Raw genomic sequence first — 19,136 nt, 5'->3', positions numbered from 1 at the left:
GGCTCTGTGGGGCCCTGATCTCGGTCGGGGTTCGGGCAGTGCCCGGCTCTGTGGGACCCTGATCTCGGTCGGGGTCTGGGCAGCACCCGGCTCTGTGGGACCCTGATCTCGGTCGGGGTCTGGGCAGCGCCCAGCTCTGTGGGACCCTGATCTCAGCTGAGCCCTCTGGCTGTCATCACGCTATGGAAAAGGAACGGCCCCTATCCCCGGCTTGTTCCGTATGGCACTGCGGTTCTTGGCTGGGCTCCAGCGCATTCCAGAGGCGGCTGGAGCAGATGGAGTCAGCTTCGTGCGTGCTGCAGGAAACCGTAGAAACCAGCCAGCTTGCCGGCCCACGCGGCAGTCTAGAGACACCCAGCCTGTGGCAGGATGAGAGGCCAGACGGTGTTAACCGGGGACATGCTGCAGACAACGTTCGGACTTGGAGCCGCCTGCGAGCGACGTGGCCGGCCTGGGCTGTACCTGCTCCATGGGTAAATAGAGGCTTCTGGGCTAGCAGCTCTCTGCCGTTTGGGGTGAAAGCTAAGGTGGTAGTTTGGACCTGCAAAGCCCCAAGTGACTTGGGCTCTCCCTGAGAGACAGCCTCTCCCTCTGGGCCATCCTGCCAGGCTGGGGTCAGGGGGTTAATGAGCCGGGGTCCCGTGGCGGGAGATGCTGCCGGCCGGGTGTTCTCCATGCAGAACAGCTTGATTTTACTGCCCTTTGTGATGAAGTGGGACTGTTCTTAATGTTTCCTCTGAATACTGTGTGGGTGCCTCAGTTTCCCCTATGCATTTCTTAAGTCTCTAGGTGGTGGGGAAAGGCCAGTGTGCATAAATCACTGACACTCTGTCTCCCTGGCAACAAATGGCCAGGGCCCCTTCCCCCCCTGCAAGGAAATAGCTAAAGGTGAACAAAGAGATCAGGTGACCTCCTGGCCCAGGAAAGAGACAAAGCCGGGAGAAGGAGGGGCTGGAGGGGGTTTGAGAGTTGGAGCTACCTGGGGACGAGGAGTGAGGGCAGACGTGGGTGTCTGGCTCTCTGAACCCTATAATGGACCCAGCCGAGGGAGGGGTCCCGTTCACCGCGGTACCTACAAGCTCTGTTTTGGACCGTGTTCCTGTCATCTAATAAACCTCTGTTTTACTGGCTGGCTGAGAGTCACGTCTGACTGCGAAGTGGGGGGTGCAGAACCCTTTGGCTTCCCCAGGACCCCGCCGGGGCGGACTCGCTGTTGGAAACGCACGGAGGGGCATATGCTGAATGTTCCCAGGAGAGACCCAGGAGATGAAGCCGTGTGAGCTTCTTGCCCTGAAGACAGTCTGCTCCGAGGGAGAGGAGGCTCCCCAAAGTCCTGACTGGCTTTGTGGGGAGCAGTTCCAGAGCATCGCCCGGGGACTCCGTGACACCCTCCAAAACAGGTTTTAAGGCCCTTTGTCTCCCTAATCTACCCCTCACCCTTGCCCCTAAGCCCCAGGCCCTGACCCCCCTCATCCACCCACCCACCAGCCCCAGGGCCTCTCACACCCCAGCACTCCTCTGGCGGCTCTCCATCCCAGCAGCCGTGCTGGGTCAACCCGGGGCTGGCGACAGACAGGATGTCCTGCAGCCCCCAGGGCTTGCGGGAGGGAAGGCAGGATGCCCCGTGGGGTCCTGTGTGGTGGGCAGGGGGTCTCCCCGGGCTGGGATGGACGGGGGGAGTGTATCCCCAGGCTGGAGGGTGGGAGATGAGTGGCCCAGGATACCTGCCTGAGTACCAGCAGCCCCACTCGGTGCATGAGCCCCTCATCCCCTTCTCCGCTGCTCCCTGTGCACAGCTGGAGCGGGCAGACCCACTCCAGACCGGAGCTGGGGGGGGGGGGGGCGGGGGGAACACTGGGGGCTGGGAGCAGCAGCAGCCGCTGGCTAAGCTGGGGACTCAAATCTCCCAGCCGGGTAGGAAAGGAGGAGGAGCTGGGGGCAGACTGAGCCTTGGCTCCTGGTGTGGGCGGGAGCGCGTCCCCTGGCGGGTGAGGACAGCGCGGGTGGGGGAGGCGGGTATATCACCGGCTGACCGGCCCTTTAAGGGGAGAGGGTCCCAGCTCCTCCCATGACTGTTCGGCTGCCTCCCAGCTGTGGTCATGGGTAGGGTTACCATATTTTGAGTGTCCAAAAAGAGGACACTCCATGGGGCCCCGGCCCCGCCCTGCCTCGCCCATGCCCCCGCCCCAACTCCACCCCTTTCCCAAAGTCCCCGCCCCAACTCCGCCCCCTCCCCTGCTTCCCGCGAACATTTGATTCATTTGGGGGGAGGAGGCGCGGCCCAGTCTGGACCCCACAACTGAGTGGCTCCCTCCGGTGGCCGGCCCCGGCCCCAGTGTCTCCAGCCTGGCTCGGCTCCTGGGGTGCCGGCCCCGGGCCAGCCCCCGGGCCAGCACCCCCGGCCCCCGGCCCAGCACCCCCGGCCCTGCACTCCTGGGGCCAGCCCCCGGCCGAGCATCCCCAGCCCAGCACTGCTGTCCCCGGCCCGGCCCCCGGCCCAGCACCCCCGGCCCCGGCCTGGGCCCCGGCCCAGCACTGCCGGCCCCGCCCCGGCCCAGCACCCCCAGCTCCGCACCGCCTGGCCCGGCCCCCGGCCCCGCACCCCCGGGCCAGCCCCCGGCCGAGCACCCCCGGCCCGGCCCCCAGCCCAGCACCCAGCGGCGCCATCCCCTCCCTATTTTCTCGGACATGTTCGGCTTTTTGGGATTTCCCCCCGGATGGGGATTTGAGGCCCAAAAAGCCGGACATGTCCGGGAAAATCCGGACGTATGGTAACCCTAGTCGTGGGGCTAGGGCTCGGGGATGGCTTGAAAGCACCCGGCCCTTATGCAAGCCAAAGAGAACTCAGCTGAGCTGCGAGGGGCTTGCAGGAGTCCCGGACGGGCGGGAAGTGCCTCTGGGAACTGCAGACGAAATTGCTGATTTTGACTTTTTTTGCTCACTGTTCAGTTCCCCCGGCGCATCGTGCTCGGCGGCAAGGGCATGGCAGCAGACTGGCCCGGCCCGGCTTCTCCCGGGCTGGAGAGGCAGCTGGCGGCAGCCAACTTACACTCCTTTTCCCGTGCCGATGTGGTGAGGATTGCTTATTAGGTGTATTACGGTAGCGCCTAGGAACCCAGGCCATGGCCCAGCAACCCATTGTGCTAGGCCCTGTACATTTTTATTGCTCTTAGGTGTATTACAGTAGCGCCCCAGGACCTAGGGTGACCAGATGTCCCGATTTTATAGGAACGGTCCCGATATTTGGGGCTTTTTTAAATATGGGCTCCTGTTACCCCCCACTCCCGTCCCGATTTTTCACACTTGCTGTCTGATCACCCTACCAGCATCCCAGGCCACAGGCGTCGACTTCTGCTCGCGCCGGCGGGTGCTCGAGCCCCCCTTGCCCCAACTCCACCCCTGCCCTGCCCTGTCCCGCCCCTTCCCCAAAGTCCCCACCCTAACTCCGCCCCCTCCGCGCCCCTATTCCGACTCCTTCCCTAAATCCCCGTCCCAGCCCCGCCTCTTCCCCGCCTCCTCCCCTGAGCGTGCCACGTTCCCTCTCCTCCCCCTCCCTCCTGGAGTTTGCTATGCGGCCAAACAGCTGTTTGGTGTTGGCAAGCGCTGGGAGGTAGGTGGAGGAGCAGGGACGCAGCGCGCTCACAGGTGGAGGCGGAGGAGGTGGGGCACGGGGGAGTGTGGCTGCCAGTGGGCGCAGAGCACTCACTAATTTTCCCCCATGGGTGCTCCAGCCCCAGAGCACCCACGGGGTCGGCGCCGATGCCCCAGGCGTGGGCCCCACTGGATAACTGAGCCTGCGTATTTATTCCAGTTGTGAGCTCAGCTGTAAAAAGCATGAGGACATTCCTAAGAAGTCCCAATAATTTACAATCACAAAAGCTGGTGGGAAGAGGCACGCCAAGGAGACAGCAAACCGGAAATAGCCGGCACAAAACAGCTTCCGATAGAACTCCGGGACTGGGTTAAGTCCGTGCCCGACGACCAAGAAAATGTAAATTCGGAAGCCAATGAACCAAAATTGGTGGATCAGAAATTCTGCCAGTTGCCTCTCCACTCCCAGCCGAAGCCATGCCGTGCCAGTCTGCTGCGGTGCCCTTGCCTGATTGGTGGACAAAATAATGAGGGGAGGGGCTATTAAACAAAAAGACTTTGTGGGCACAATACGGAAGCACAGACGGATGCTACTGGAGTGAGCGTCACCATGGAGTTCGAAGGGACTGCCAAGGTCATCTAGTCTAAGATGCAGGATTTGTTGTGTCTAAACCATCCAAGACAGCCTCTTTTGAAAGTCTCCAGTGAAGGAGCTTCCGCTGCCTCCCTAGGCATCTATTCCATTCTCCTACTGCTCTTACAGCGAGGGAGTTTTTCCCTGAGATTTCATCTACATCGGCTGGGCTGTCGTTTGAACCCACTGCCCCTTGTCCTGCCCTCGGTGGCAGGGGAGAACAACTTTTCTCCATCTTTTTTATGGCAGCCTTTCAAATATTTGAAGACCATCACAGCGGCCGCCCCCCTACTGTTTCCTGGGATGCTGGACTTTCGTCACCCTAAATCTATGTTCCGAGCAGACTGGGCCAGAGAGAGGGACCCAGCTGACACCGTGACCTCTGCTGGCGCCAGCTGAATCCTCAACCCCGTCCAAGTGACTCACAAGGTGGGTGAAGTAATATCTTTTATTGGACCAACAGAAGATATGACCTCACCCACTCTGTTTCTCTCTCATCCTGGAACCAACAAGGTATATATAACAAGACTCCAAACCATCTAAGAAACTGTCAAAGAAGGGAGTTTTTCCTTCTAAAACTCTCTCCTGCTAAGGGGAACTAGGGATGTTGTTAAAACGAAAGCCTTATTTAATACCTGACATTGCAAATGCTGTCTCTGGTTTTCCTTCTTTTCTTTATCTTTAATAAAAGGTTACAAGAATTTTGAATGGTGTGTTTGCCATGGGACGAAGCAGGCTGACGTCTCTGTATACCAAACGCCAAACCTTGTTGGACACTGTTTAATGTTGGACAGTGACTGGGTTGTGTTGATACCTTTGGCCCATATATTCCCTCTAAATTAATAGAACGGTGCTGTACGTTTTCGTTGCTGATAGGTAGGGCCCAGGGTTTTTGCAGCAATGAAAACAAAGTCATTTCAGATTTTCAAAGCTGTATATTTTGGAAATATCAGATATGCATTATATTAATACAGAAAATACACAGATCGACAAACCCGAGCAAGATGTAACCCTTTACAGCACCAGACTGCAGTAGCCTGCATTACAATGTTTACCGACACTTTTGAAATGGTTTTTGACATCCGAAACGGTCAGTTTTAGAACATAACAAATGTATTAAGTGATCATCTTCATCGCTATCAACACAAAACAACATTCTTGCCGCGCAAGACTATGCAATTAAAATAATCTAACAGCACAGGGAAATTTGGCATAATTACATTTCTGCTTAAAGTAAACCAACGTTCTATTGTATATCGCCTGCATCAGCATACAAATATTCATTGACACGCTTAGGGAACATTACAAGTACATCGTCACGCTTTCCAATGACATGGCGGGGTTAGCCCTTGTCCAAATTTGGAGAAACCACGTTCAGCGTCAACCGAATTGCATGGGATTGCCAAAAGACCACGAGCAGTCTGGCTAGGTTTTGGCAAATGTTTGTCCGTGCTTTTACCAAAACCTGGAGAGAGAAATGTCATTGGGACGAGGAAGTTCATTTACAATGCTCCACTCACCCACAGGTACAAAGCGCAGCAGTGAAATACTCCATTCCCAGTCACTGCAGTTGTGGGAGAATACACAAACTTGCTTGAGATCGCGGATTCTCACGTCGTGGGCAACCTATGCTGGCCGTTTGTCTGTATTTATGTACCCGGCATTTTCTCTGCACGGCTTTGAAAATCTTGAGCCTTGGGATTGTGCAGTGCATGCCGTCCTTTGAACGGAAGCATTGCCGGCAAATCAGATGCAAGGTTGTACACTGCTCTTGATAATGCCGACTGTGATTCAAACGTAAGTAGTGTCTGAACAAGTGGAGTTGGATAAATTAAATTTGCCACAAGCGATTAGCTCTGCAATAAAACATGTAGCGCCTCTAAAACGGCGGTCGTGTCCTCCACGTCGATTTCCTGAGCAACGAACCCCTTGTCGTACTCCACACAATGGTTGTGATAGTCTACGGCTTTCAACCAAGTATTCCACCTTGTTGCAGCTGGTTCCCGAGGTAGTGTCGAGCTTTCAACTCTTTGGTCCATAAGGTAGTCTCTAAAGCGAGCAGGTCTGAGTGGAGGGTTTATTAGAGCACACAGACCATCCACTTCTGTATAGAAACGGTGCCTGGTAAAGCTGTAACACGTGCCCAGAAGGTCACAGAAATGCATTGGTTAAAATGCCACTTTGAACGACGTCCACAGGGATTTTGCATTACCTGCCACATAAGCCCCTGCATTTGACAAGTCAATGTCATCTTGTACCAGGGTCTTTGTAACAGCTCGTGCAACTAGGGAGCAGTTAACACGTCCTAACTCCACTGTTTCGACGAGCTTGGCAGCAGCTGGGCAACCGTCTGAAACCTGCATGCGCTGTGTTCGAATATTTGCAACGTGCCCGTGTAGGCTGTCTGTGTAGTCATCCAGAATTACGGCTACTGTCTGATCCTTCTGTTCGGCGCTGGTTTTGTTCAAAGATGGGCGGGGGCGGGCAGGGAAGATGGACTCGCTTGTGGGATACAGCCCCCGTTTCATTTAGGAATTCTCGCATTTGGGGATGGTCCGTTTTTTTCTAATGGGATGTTTGCACGGCCACCGGCCTCCACCCGATCTCGTGCTATCTTTTCCCTGTATGTCTGGTTTTCCTTTTGCCGTGTATGCACACCAGTCATTGTGAGCTGGGGCTTTGCTGCTGTCACGGCGCCTTTCCTGTGGTTGCCTGTGCGGTCCTTTTTCACACCGTCAAGCCCTTGGTTGCAAAACGGTACAAAATAACATCCCTCCGCCCACATGGAGCACATCTTTGCTGAATTCTTTAACTCTCCCCTCGGGCTGAACCATTCTAGGCATTGCTAGGAAGCGGCTTTGAAGAGCCGAAGCACGAGGTGAAAAACAGGAAGGAATCGGTTTGCAGGAGGGTTGGGGAGAGGCTCTAGCTGTGGGGGAACTTCACTGAGCCTGCAAGCAGCTGGGCCAAGGTCCAGCTGTGTGTGGGAGCGAGATGTGAGGCGGGCGCCTCGAGCCAGTGGTGTACTAGTGGGAAGGCCAAGAGACAGCTGTGTGCAGGGGAAGGGAGACAGATGTGTGGAAGTAAAGCAAAAATTCTATTTTTCTCCAACAGATGCTAGGCATAGGGTTACCAACTCTCCCGGTTTGGCCAGGAGTCTCCCAGAATCAGGCTCGATCTCCCACTACTGAAGCCAATCTGGGAGATTTTAGGCCACTAAAAGTCCGGTGGCGCAGCGGGGCTAAGGCAGGCTCCCTACCTGCCCTGGCTCTGTGCCTGTCTGGCAGCAGCTCCTAAGCGGAGGCGCGGCTACTCCGTGTCACCCCTTTCCACTAGTGTACCTGGAAGGGGGAGCAGGCGCCGCACGCGCTCTCTACTCCGTCTCGACCCTTTCCACTAGTGTACCCTATCGGTGGTTCCCCGGCATCTCCACCACTAATGTTACCTCTGTTCCCCTAAACACCAACCCAGGGTCACACACTTGTATTAGTTTTATTACGATGCCGCTGTTGGGTCAGATCGAAAAGAGATGGCGCTTATTCATACACGCACACATTCACCGCATTCATACCCTCATGCACCCACACACTTACGCAGGCGGAGAGTTACCGGAGACAGCATGGAGGTCGAGAAGCCGAAGCGTGGTGGATCTGGTGTGTCCGCCTGCGGTCACGAATCCAGGCTGCTGAGCAGGTCCCGGGCCAATGGGGGCGGCGAGATGCGGCGTGGATGAGCGATGTGCTGGCCGTGGCTTCTCGCCGCCCCCATTGGCCCGGGACGGCCAACCGCGGCCAGTGGGGGCTGCGATCGGCCGAACCTGCCGTGTCAGCAGGTAAATAAAACTGGCCCGGCCTGCCAGGGTGCTTACCCTGGCGAGCCCTGTGCCGAATGTTGCCTACCCCTCGGCTATGCTAACAATCACTGAAGTTACAAAGCCATATTTGGGGTCGGGAAGGAATTTCCCCCCAGGGCAGATTGGCAGAGGCCCTGGGTTTTTTTTTTGCCTTCCTCTGTAGCATGAGGTCACTTGCTGGAGGATTCTCTGCACCTTGAGGTCTTTAAACCACAATTTGAGGACTTCAATAACTCAGGGATAGGTCAGGGGTTTGATACGGGAGTGGGTGGGTGAGATTCTGTGGCCTGCGTTGTGCAGAAGGTCAGACTGGATGATCACAATGGTCCCTTCTGACCTTAAAGTCTATGAGTCTGCAAAAAGTTTGCAGAACTTAATGATACACGTTACAGATCTTACAATTACATTTGAGCGGAGGCTTTACATAACACCTCCCATACTCCGAACCCCTTGGCCCCAGCCCAGAGCTCACTCCCCCTCCCGAACCCCAACTCCCTGCCCCAGCCCGGTGAAAGTGAGTGAGGGTGGGGGAGAGCGAGCGACGAAGGAAGGGAGCTGGAGTGAGTGGGAAGGTGGAGCATCGGAGAATGGGCGGGACAGGGGTGTGGCCTTGGGGCAGGGGCGGGGCAGGGCAAGGGTGTTTGGGTTTGTGTAGTTAGACAGGTGGTAACCTTAGCCGGGCCCTGAGGGCTAGAGCAGTGGAGTAGATTAACACACAGGCCCGCGGGGCCGTGCCCAAGGTCCCCAGCCAATTTGGGGGCCCCTGGAAAAATCTCACGATGCTAGGGCAGCAGGGGCACTGGAACAGGGGGGCCAGGACCCCATCATTTTTTACTGGCCATAAGGGCGAGCGACGGGGGGGAGGGGACAAAGAGGAGCAAGTGGGAGGGCGGGGTGTCAGGGGGGGAAGAGGTAGCACGAGGGCGAGGCTTCGGGGGCGAAGGGCACCACATGGGGGGGTAGGACATGAGGGGAAGGGGAAGCATGGGGGAGGGTCCTCGGGGAGGGGAAGGGGTAGTGCAAGCAGGGCCGGCTCCAGGCACCAGCCCACCAAGCGGGCGGTGTGACGTTATTGATATAATCTGGGACCATATAGATCATTGTTGCAACCAAGGTCCTGTAGTGGCACGCAAATCTTGTATAAAGGGGGTCAAATGGGGTGTCTAAGACAAGGTTATGGTTTGCGGGTTATGATTATGCTGTCTATATGTGTGTATCAATTTTGTAGTTGAAGTTATGAATATTGGCTCTATACTGTCTGTATTTCAAACTTATGCTATGCTTCTGGGTGACATCCCAGACAAACTGGTGTTAGCTCTGCCTAGCCTGCTTGATGGCCCATTAAGGACCATCAGCTATACAATGGACCCATTGAGAGAAGGCAAATATGCCTTGAGACTCAGCAAAGTATGCAGGGACTGGCCCATGTGACTCCAGACTCCATTTTGCTGTAATTTTCCACAGTAAGAACAAAGAGATGTTCTTACACCTGGAAAAGACTATATAAGGCTGATTCCTCATCTCCATCTTGTCTTCAATCCTGCTTCATACCTCTGGAGGGACTTTGCTACAAGCTGAAGCTTTGAACAAAGGACTGAATGACCCATCCCAGCTGGGATGTATTCCAGTGACTTGATTTGAACCTGCAGTTTATTCCATCGCTGCTGCAAGCCTGAACCAAGAACTTTGCCATTTCTGTATGTAATTGATTCCATTGAACCAATTCTAACTCTCATCTCTATCTTTTTCCTTTTATGAATAAACCTTTAGGTTTTAGATTCTAAAGGATTGGCAACAGCGTGATTTGTGGGTAAGATCTGATTTGTATATTGACCTGGGTCTGGGGCTTGGTCCTTTGGGATCAGGAGAACCTTTTTCTTTTACTGGGGTCTTGGTTTTCATAACCATTTGTCTCCATAACAAGTGGCACTGGTGGTGATACTGGAAACTGGAGTGTCTAAAGGAGATTGCTTGTGAGACTTGAGGTTAGCCAGTGGGGTGAGACCGAAGTCCTCTTAGTCTGGCTGGTTTGGTTTGCCTTAGACTAGGGTTACCATTCGTCCGGATTTACCCGGACATGTCCTCCTTTTTGTACTAAAAATAGCGTCCGGGGGGAATTTGTAAAGCACTCACAATGTCCGGGATTTCCCTCCTCCCCGGCACAGCAGAGCGAGCGGCTGGGAGGGCTGCAGGAAAGTCCCGGGCTGGACTCCGGAGCAGCTGGAGAGGAGCGGATCCGCCCCTGCATTCTGAGCAAGTGTATCAGCACAAAGTGCAGCCCTCCCCTTTTGCAACTGGGAGCGGTTTCTGCCATGCAGCGTAGCAAAACGGGAGCGAGAGCACTTTGTGCTGATACAAGGGCAGCTCTCCCCTGCAGTCCGGTCCGGGCCAGGGACCGGGTTTTGTTGTTGCAGGGCCAGGGACCCGGTTTTGTTGTGCTGGGGAGCTTAGCCACGTGTCCGGCTCGCACAGAGCCCAACACCCTGTTCTGAGGCAGCAGGGTAAGGGGGCCAGGGGGCAGGAAGGTTCTGGAGGTGGCAGTCAAGAAACGGGGGGGGGGCTTTTTGGGGGGAGTGGAGAAAGTTTTGGGCAGTCAGGGTACAGGTAGGGGGTAGGGTCCTGGGGGGCAGTTGGGGGGGGGTCTTAGGAGGGGGCAGTTAGGGGACAAGGAACAGGGAATCTTAGGTTAGGGGGTGGGGTTCTGGAGGGCAGTTAGGAGCAGGGGTCCCAGGAGGGGGCAGTCAGGGGACAAGGAGCGGGGGGGTGGGGGGCTGAGAGTTCTGGGGGGGAGCTGTCAGGGGGCAGGAGTGGGGAGAGGATCGGAGCAGTCAGGGGACAGGGAGCAGAGGGGTTTAGATGGGTTGGGAGTTCTGGGGGGAGCTGTCAGGGGGCAGGAGTGGGGAGAGGGATCGGAGCAGTCAGGGGACAGGGAGCAGAGGGGTTTAGATGGGTTGGGAGTTCTGGGGGGAGCTGTCAGGGGGCAGGAGTGGGGAGAGGGATCGGAGCAGTCAGGGGACAGGGAGCAGAGGGGTTTAGATGGGTTGGGAGTTCTGGGGGGGGCTGTCAGGGGGCAGGAGTGCGGAGAGGGATCGGAGCAGTCAGGGGACAGGGAGCAGAGGGGTTTAGATGGGTTGGGAGTTCTGGGGGGGCTGTCAGGGGGCAGGAGTGGGGAGAGGGATCGGAGCAGTCAGGGGACAGGGAGCAGAGGGGTTTAGATGGGTTGGGAGTTCTGGGGGGGGGGCTGTCAGGGGGTGGGGAGTGGTTGGATGGGGCGTGGGAGTCCCAGGGGTCTGTCTGGGGGTGGGGGTGTGGATAAGGGTTGGGGCAGTGGATAAGGGAGGCTTAGATAGGGAGTGGAGTCCTGGGGGGCAGTTAGGGGCAGGGGTCCCAGGAGGGGGCAGTCAGGGGACAAGGAACGGGGGGAGGGTTGGGGGTTCTGGGGGGGCGGGAAGTGGGAGGGGCAGGGGCGGGGCTAGGGCGGGGCTCCTCCCGTCCTCTTTTTTGCTTGCTGAAATATGGTAACCCTACCTTAGAGGTGGAAAAACCCCAGCCTTGGGCTGTAACTGCCCTATTTGAGCAATTTGTCCTGAGTTGGCACTCTCAGTTGGGTTCCGCCAGAACCGCATTGTCACAGGCGGCACCTGGAGGGGGGCGGCGCGGTGCGGTGCTCCGGCTCCGGCCGCCGGGGAGAGCGGAGCCCCGGCCGGGCACTCCGCCCTCCCCCCAGGGCTCCGTCCGCCAGGGAGAGCGGAGCCCCGACCGGGACTCGCCGCCCTCCCCCTGGCGCTCTGGCCGTCGGGGAGAGCGGAGCCCCGGCCGGGCACTCCGCCCTCCCCCCGGGGCTCCGGCCGCCCTCCCCTGCCACGCGGGGGCCAGCCGGAGGCTTTTTTGCCTGGGGCGGCAAAAAAGCCAGAGCCGGCCCTGGGTCCAAGGGCAGGGACTTGTGGAGAAGGGGGCGGAGAGAGGGCAGAGGCTTGGAAGGAGGGGCAACGGGGCCACGGTTTGGGCGCTGGTGGCCCCCCCACTTGTAGGGAGCCTGTAGGGCAGGATGATTTAGCTGCTGCGCCCTCTGCTCCGCTGCCCCTTCCTCTCCTGCTTGTTGTTTTCTTCTCGCCGCCACCGTGACGGGCTCCCCCTGCATCGTGCCGGGCGGCCGGAGGTAGGTGGCGAAGGAAGAGTGGAAACAACGCCTCCTGCTGCCCGCGTCTCCTCCAGCCCCGAGCTGCACGGAACATGCCCCCTCTTGGCTGCAGTCCTACCGCCCCGAGCCGAGCTGCCAGGGCACAGGCTGAAACCTGCTGCATGTCAGCGACAGGGAGAACATAAGTAAGTGGGGCGGGGGGGCAGCCAAGGGAGCCGGGAAAATCCCCCCCAGCCCCTACCGTCCAGGCTGGGGAAATCCCCATGACCTCAACCCATAGGGTCAGCCTCCAGGGAAATGCAACCCCCACATACATATGAGGAGCCAAATGAGACGACTCGCTGTTGTCCTGCTAAAGGCAGGAAACTTGGAAACCCCCAACCCTCCCTCCCCCCCGTGCCCATCCCCATCGCTTCTTCCTTGCCTCTCAGTGTTCAATCACTTCTCTCCCCCAGGGCGTGACCTGGTCTCCCCCCTCCTCTTCCAGTTCCCCCGCCCCCGCCCCGTGTCTTTTGGTTTGTTTCAGTTTTTTATGCCTCCATGTGTGGTTTCGAGACCTTTGGCTGCCCCTATCCCTGCATCCCTCAAGGCAGCATTATTTACCCGATCCTAATACACCACCGATGAGGCATTGGTAGAATGGAGTGATGAATATTCTCCCCCTGCAGTATTATTGGAAAAACTGTATCCTCCTTGGTTTAGTAATGACTGAACATGCTGTCGTGTGCGCTGGCTAATCCGTACCTGGCCTCTTAAAAAGTGGGATTTAATGTATTGGTATAAGCTACTTTCTGATTAACTGAAATAGTTCTAAAACTGAACTGGTAAAATGTCAACTTTCTTATGGTTTGATGTGAATAACCTTTGGCAGAAAGCCAGAAGGGTCGATTTGGCACCCGTCAGGGTCTTTCGACACTTTTTCAGAGCTTATGTGATCAGTTGCAAACTTTGTTTTAAACCAGTTCTCACCGTGATCTGAAACGTAAAGTTCTTAATAATGGAGTCGTTTTACCTCAGGTTAGGATTATTTCTTTTAATGACGTTACTTTCTGGAATTGCGACCGTTGTCTTTCAAACATCTTCGCTTCCACAGTAGAACAACTGGACTGTAACAGGATCGATGGGGGGGGGGGGGAATGTGTAATGGTCCCCCCGGGGTACAACCTAGCCTGTGGGACCTCTGCGTCCCCTTAAACTTTCCATCCTGGGCTATCACAATTCTATGCAAGTGACAAGCCGCAAACCCCTCCAGATGCTGTGATCACTCAGCCGTCACCATGTGAAGACACACACCCAGGTGAGTTGCATGAATGCCCTCTAAGCCACTCATGAATTATAAACAGGGAAACGCTAGTCAATGCCCTCCAGCCTCAGCCTTGCACCCCAGTGATGTACTGTCTGACACGGCTCGAGACCTTCTCTTGAACAAGGCAAACTCAGTAATGAGGATGGTGGACATGCACCGGTCTTTGTAATCGGAGCAGATTCCCCAAACCCTTTAGGGAAATTTACTGGTAAAGATAAAGCACTCAAATCCATTTATTGACTGCTACGTGGTTACAAGTGTTTGGCGTAAAGGTCAAAGTTGGTTACATACAAAATAAAAATAAAATCGCAGTCTATACCCTAAACACTAGCAGACTACGCAAGGCATGAATCAAGCACCTTTACTCACCCCCACTGGATGTTCCAGGCTGAATTCTCTTCTCAGCTTGGGACCAATCTCCCCAGTTCAAAGTCTTTGTCTTCCCAGTGATCTTCCAGGTGTTGAGATGGGGGAGGAGAGGGGCCAAGAGATGTGTCACTGTCCCTCTTTTATACTTTCTTCCAGCTGCTAGAAAGATCCTTGCGGTGTCAGAGGGGTTCGGCCACCTCCATCGTGTACCATTTGGGAGAGTGGATTCTCCTTAATGGGACATCAATGGCTGTCAGGCTAATCTTGATGTAAATTTGTCTTGTCAGTGTCCTTTGTTGCCACTGAAAGGCTGGCTGTGGGCTGTAGTAGATAGAAAGCCCGAGACATAAGGCCTTGTAGAGGCCCGGTGTGAGGCCTGAAGCCTGAACTAAAGTAAGTTTTTGACTAACCACATATTTCAGGTACAGACATAACAATACTTCATAATTTCCTATACAATGATAGTACACACAATCCAACAGGATATTAATGTTCAATCGATCAAGACTTTTCAAGTGATACCTCTCAAGGCATGCATTGTACAAAACACATTGCCCTCATATCACAGTGGTGAATATGGGGATTCCGGGGTGCTATTTTGAGGTACAGAGTGTCACCGCCAGGTTTAAGACAATTGGAGGAGACGAAAGAACCACTTGTTGGCCTGGGAACGACTGATTCTAGTCACACCGGTGTTGTCCAGATTAGCAGCGAAGGCCCTTGTGTAAGGGTATGGATAATAGCGAGCCAGATTCATTTTCTATGTTGAAAACTTTTAATGTGGCGGTGGGGGCTGGGGAGGGGGAAATATTCTTCATGCCCAGGGCCCCAATAAATCTTAACCTTCTACTGGGCCAGGGCCAGGCCGGCGGTGTGCAGGGAAGGTGAGGAGGAGGGAGAGGTGCTGGAGATGCTGCCGAGAGCAGGTGTGAGCGCCGTCCGCTCTGCAGCATGGCGAGGGAGCCCTGGCACCCCGCTGCCAAGCGCCCTGCCAGCCCCAGGGAAGCTCCGTGGCAGTTTTGCTGAGCCCAGGCCTGTGTGGGAGAAGTGGGCGGCGAATCTGAATATCAGCCAGCCCCTAGCCTCTGCCCTGCGTCCTGGGGAGGAGTTGGGTAACTCCTGGAAGAAATCTCGGGGGCTCCACTCACACGTCGCCGCTGGTTGGCGATTCCAGAAATGGAGGGTGATTTCGGGGGGTAGGGGGGAGCGGCAATCGCAGCAATTTCCAGACAACACTGGCCCTACTGATAGGTGTATTACGGTAGCACCTAGGAGCCCCACTCATGGCCCACAATCCCATGGCGTTAGGTGCTGTACATTTTTATGGCTATTAGGAGTATTATGATAGACTGCATTGGGCCAGGCGCTGTGCAAACACAGCACAAAGAGACAGTCCTTGCCCTGGAGAGCTGACAACCTCAACATGAGGCAAGAGGCAGATACACACAGAATGGGGGAACACAGGGGAAGAAAAAAACAGTTCTGCTCAGCCAGGCCAGCCCAGTGGGGGACCACAGAGGGTCCAGTTTTGTGTCAGTGTCACAGCAGAGGGGAGGGGGGGTGGTGGTACCGTGGCTTTGCAAATATTGCAAAGGGCAGATCTCAGAGGGAGTCTGCAGGGACATTCCTACCCATCTGCCCAGGGCCTGGGAGCGTGGTAGGACCCGTGCTTCGAATTCAGAGCAGGATCAGGCAGCGAAACAGTAGAGTTTGCATGGTGCCAGGGCAACATGCTTACATTGTCCTGAGCCGTTTGCAGAGGGCTGGCTTCGGTGCTGACTCATGTGTTATGGGCTGTGTTAAACCTCATTGCAACGCACAAGAATATGTCACCACCCAAAACGCAGGCACAAGTGAGGCTGCCCAGGAAACAAACACCGCAGAAGGAAACAAAGAAGGAAGCACCAGACACAACCACAGAAGCTCTGGTAGCGTGGCCCTGAGAAAAAGCTAAGAGAAAGAGAGAGCTCTTGGGGCAAAGTTCTGGCTGAAAAGAGGCGTGGGGCTCTGAGCAAAGAAACTTTCTCCTGTTGTCTGATTTCTTCTGTGTTCAGGGAAACAGGACTTTGTAAAATAAACGGGATTGCACCAGAGAAACCCCTGACTCCACCACCAATTTCTCCGCCTAGTGGAAATAACCCGCAAGGTCCTGAATTGTGCCTAGCCACTGAGGTTAAAAAAGTGGTAACACTGGGATCCCGTTTTCAAGGAAAGAAATTGGGAGCTGGTGTTTCTGTTGCCCCTAATGGAACAAATAATGGAGGTGCCCTCAGAAATCACCGATGGCCACAGGGGATTTACACACGACCTAAAAGGGGAGCTTGGGAGTTCACAAAAAACATCTGGACATTTCTTGGCAGGGGCCGAGAGTGACTTTGGTCAGAGATAAAATCTTTTGTCCAGGCAGCAGCTGAAAAGAGTCCAGGCAGGTTGGAAAGCCCAGCCACAAAACTCCCAGTCTGGACTGACGTTCATACCAGACTGTTGGGTTACAAATCACGGAAGTATTAAATGTGGGGGTCATGAACTGTTCTTCTCCTTATTGTGTGAGTAAAGGGCAGCAGAACTGTACTTAGCCTGCCTGAATGAGGGGGTCTCCCTCAGTGCTTAATTTGTGCTAGGGCTTGTCAGGGCCGAGCCCCAGAACCTCTAGGCTGGGCAGTTCAGAGCCCTGGGACCTCTGGGCTGGACACATCAGCTATGAAAGTAACCAACTTGCTTGAGCCCCGGCACCTCTTTCGTTACAAATTAAGCACTGGTCACCCTCAGCTGAACTGCACTCGCTAAGTAGGAGGTTTGGATGCCAGATCCTAGTGAAGGGGGCGGGGGGGGATGGGGTGTTTTGCTTGGTGGGTTGGGCTCTGCCTAAGAGTCACAGGCCCTATTGACCTGCTCCTCTCTGCTGTTTAGAGAGAGAGTTGATTAGACACTAGAGCTGAAATCACTGATAATCAAGTGTAAGTGCTTAGACCAGTGTTTCTGTGGAAGAGACAGTCCAGCCTGCACTAGCAGCGAGGTTCCCCCACTGAGAGCTGAAATCTCTGAGAGCCAGTGGAACCTCAAGAGACCGACTCGCAGAGGTCACAGTGGCAGGTGGCAGCAGAAGGTGACAGTTCAGGGCCATTGGGGATGGAGCGGTGGAGTGAACAAACAGCGGCCAGAGCATTGGACTGTTTTAGTGACTTCGCTCCAGAATGCTAGATTTGCGACTGGGAAACTTATATAAATACATTTCCTAGTAGGCCAAGATTTTTAAAATGCATTATTTGCCAAGGTCATTATCTCACATCATCGCTATCTCAAGAGGTCGTTATCTTGGGGAGTTTCTGTACTAAACGTTTTGATTCTTATAATTATTTATTATGTAAGACGTAAGAGCGGCCATATTGGGTCAGACCAATGGTCCATCTCTCCCAGTATCCTGTCTTCCGACAGTGACTATTCCAGGTGCTTCAGCGGGAATGAACAGAACAGGGAATGATCGAGTGATCCATCCCCTGTCAGACGCAGGGAATGAGCGACAAACAGGCTAGGGCCACTCAGAGCATGGTTTTGCATCCCTGCCCATCCTGGCTAATAGCCATTGATGGACCTAACCTCCATGAACTTATCTAGTTCTGTTTTGAACCCTATTATAATTTTGGCCTTCACAACATCCCTGGCAAAAAGTTCCACAGGTGACTGTGCACTGTGTGAAGAAATACTTCCTTTTGTTTTAAACCTGCTGCCTATTAATTTCATTGGGTGACCCCTGGTTCTTGTGTTAAGCGAAGGGGTAAATAACACTTCCTTATTCATTTTCTCCACACCAGTCAAGATTTTATAAGGCTCTATCATATTCCCTCTTAGTCATCTCTTTTCCAAGATGACAAGTCCCAGGCCTGGTCTACACTAGGAGGTTATGTTGAATTTAGCAGCGTTAATTCGAATTAACCCTGCACCCGTCCACTCAACGAAGCTATTTATTTCGATATAGAGGTCTCTTTAAATCGATTTCTGTACTGATTCCCGACGAGGAGAGTAGCGCTAAATTCGACATGGCTATGTCGAATTAGGGTTCGTGTGGACGGAATTCGACGCGAATAGCTCCGGGAGCTATCCCACAGTGCACCACTCTGTTGACGCTCTGGACAGCAGTCCGAGCTCGGATGCTCTGACCAGCCACACAGGAAATGCCCCGGGAAAATTTGAATTCCTTTTCCTGTCTGGGCAGTTTGAATCTCATTTCCTGTTTGTACATCATGGTGAGCTCAGCAGCACTGGCAACGATGCAGAGCTCTCCAGCAGAGGTGACCGTGCAATCGCAGAATAGAAAGAGGGCCCCAGCACGGACTGATCGGGAAGTCTTGGATCTGATCGCTGTGTGGGGCGATGAGTCTGTGCTTTTGGAGCTGCGATCGAAAAGACGGAATGTGAAGATCTATGAGAAGATCTCAAAGCCATGACGGAGAGAGGATACAGCCGGGATGCAACGCAGTGCCGCGTGAAAATCAAGGAGCTGAGACAAGGGTACCAGAAGACCAAAGAGTCAAACGGACGCTCCGGATCCCTGACCCAGACATGTCGTTTCTACGAGGCACTGCATTCCATTCTAGGTGCAGCCGCCACCACTACCCCGCCACTGACCGTGGACTCTGACGATGGGGTATTGTCCACGGCCGCTTCCTCGGAGATGTTCGCGGACGGGGAAGATGAGGAAGGAGATGAGGAGGACGAGGCAGTCGACAGCGCTTTCAACGCTGATTTCCCCAACAGCCAGGATCTCTTCATCACCCTCACGGAGATCCCCTACCAACCCTCCCAAGGCGGTAACCCAGACGGTGAATCAGGGGAAGGATCAGTAGGTAAGTGTTTTAAACATTTATTTTGAATAGAATAGGCCTGGTATGTTAGCAATGGGTTTTTAATGATTAGTTTGCCCTAGGCGCTTAACTTTTTAGTCCTTGCCAGTGCAGATACTGGAAAAGTCTGTTAACATGTCTGGGGATAGAGTAGAAATCCTCCTGGGACATCTCCACGAAGCTCTCCTGGAGGTAATGTGAAAGCCTTTGCATCAGGTTCCGGCGGAGAGCGGCCTTATTGCCTCCTCCATGGTAGGAAACTTTTCCGTGCCAGGCTAGCAGCAGGTACTCCGGTATCATTGCCTGGCAAAGCATGGCAGCATACGGCCCCTGGTGGCATTCAGAGTGATATCACGCATGGTGACCTGCTTTGAATTAGGGGAATTTTAGTATGGGGACTG

At 54.7% G+C, this 19,136-nt stretch overlaps 1 long non-coding RNA gene across 2 annotated transcripts; it reads left to right on the top strand.

Annotated features, from left to right (window-relative positions):
• The first annotated feature begins 145 nt into the window (after positions 1-145).
• LOC135976244 (uncharacterized) lies at positions 146-4,926 on the top strand. 2 transcript variants are annotated; one of them, XR_010593412.1, is made up of 4 exons: positions 146-473; positions 1,141-1,400; positions 2,950-3,072; positions 3,812-4,926. It is a non-coding gene; the product is annotated as an uncharacterized LOC135976244 (long non-coding RNA). The 2 variants fall into 2 exon arrangements; XR_010593411.1 differs by lacking the exon at positions 146-473 and having other exon boundaries at positions 480-1,400.
• The last annotated feature ends 14,210 nt before the right edge of the window (positions 4,927-19,136 follow it).

The sequence above is a fragment of the Chrysemys picta genome, chromosome 17 (assembly GCF_011386835.1).
Source record: "Chrysemys picta bellii isolate R12L10 chromosome 17, ASM1138683v2, whole genome shotgun sequence".
NCBI lineage: Eukaryota > Metazoa > Chordata > Testudines > Emydidae > Chrysemys > Chrysemys picta.
This window is presented reverse-complemented; position numbering and strand designations above follow the sequence as displayed.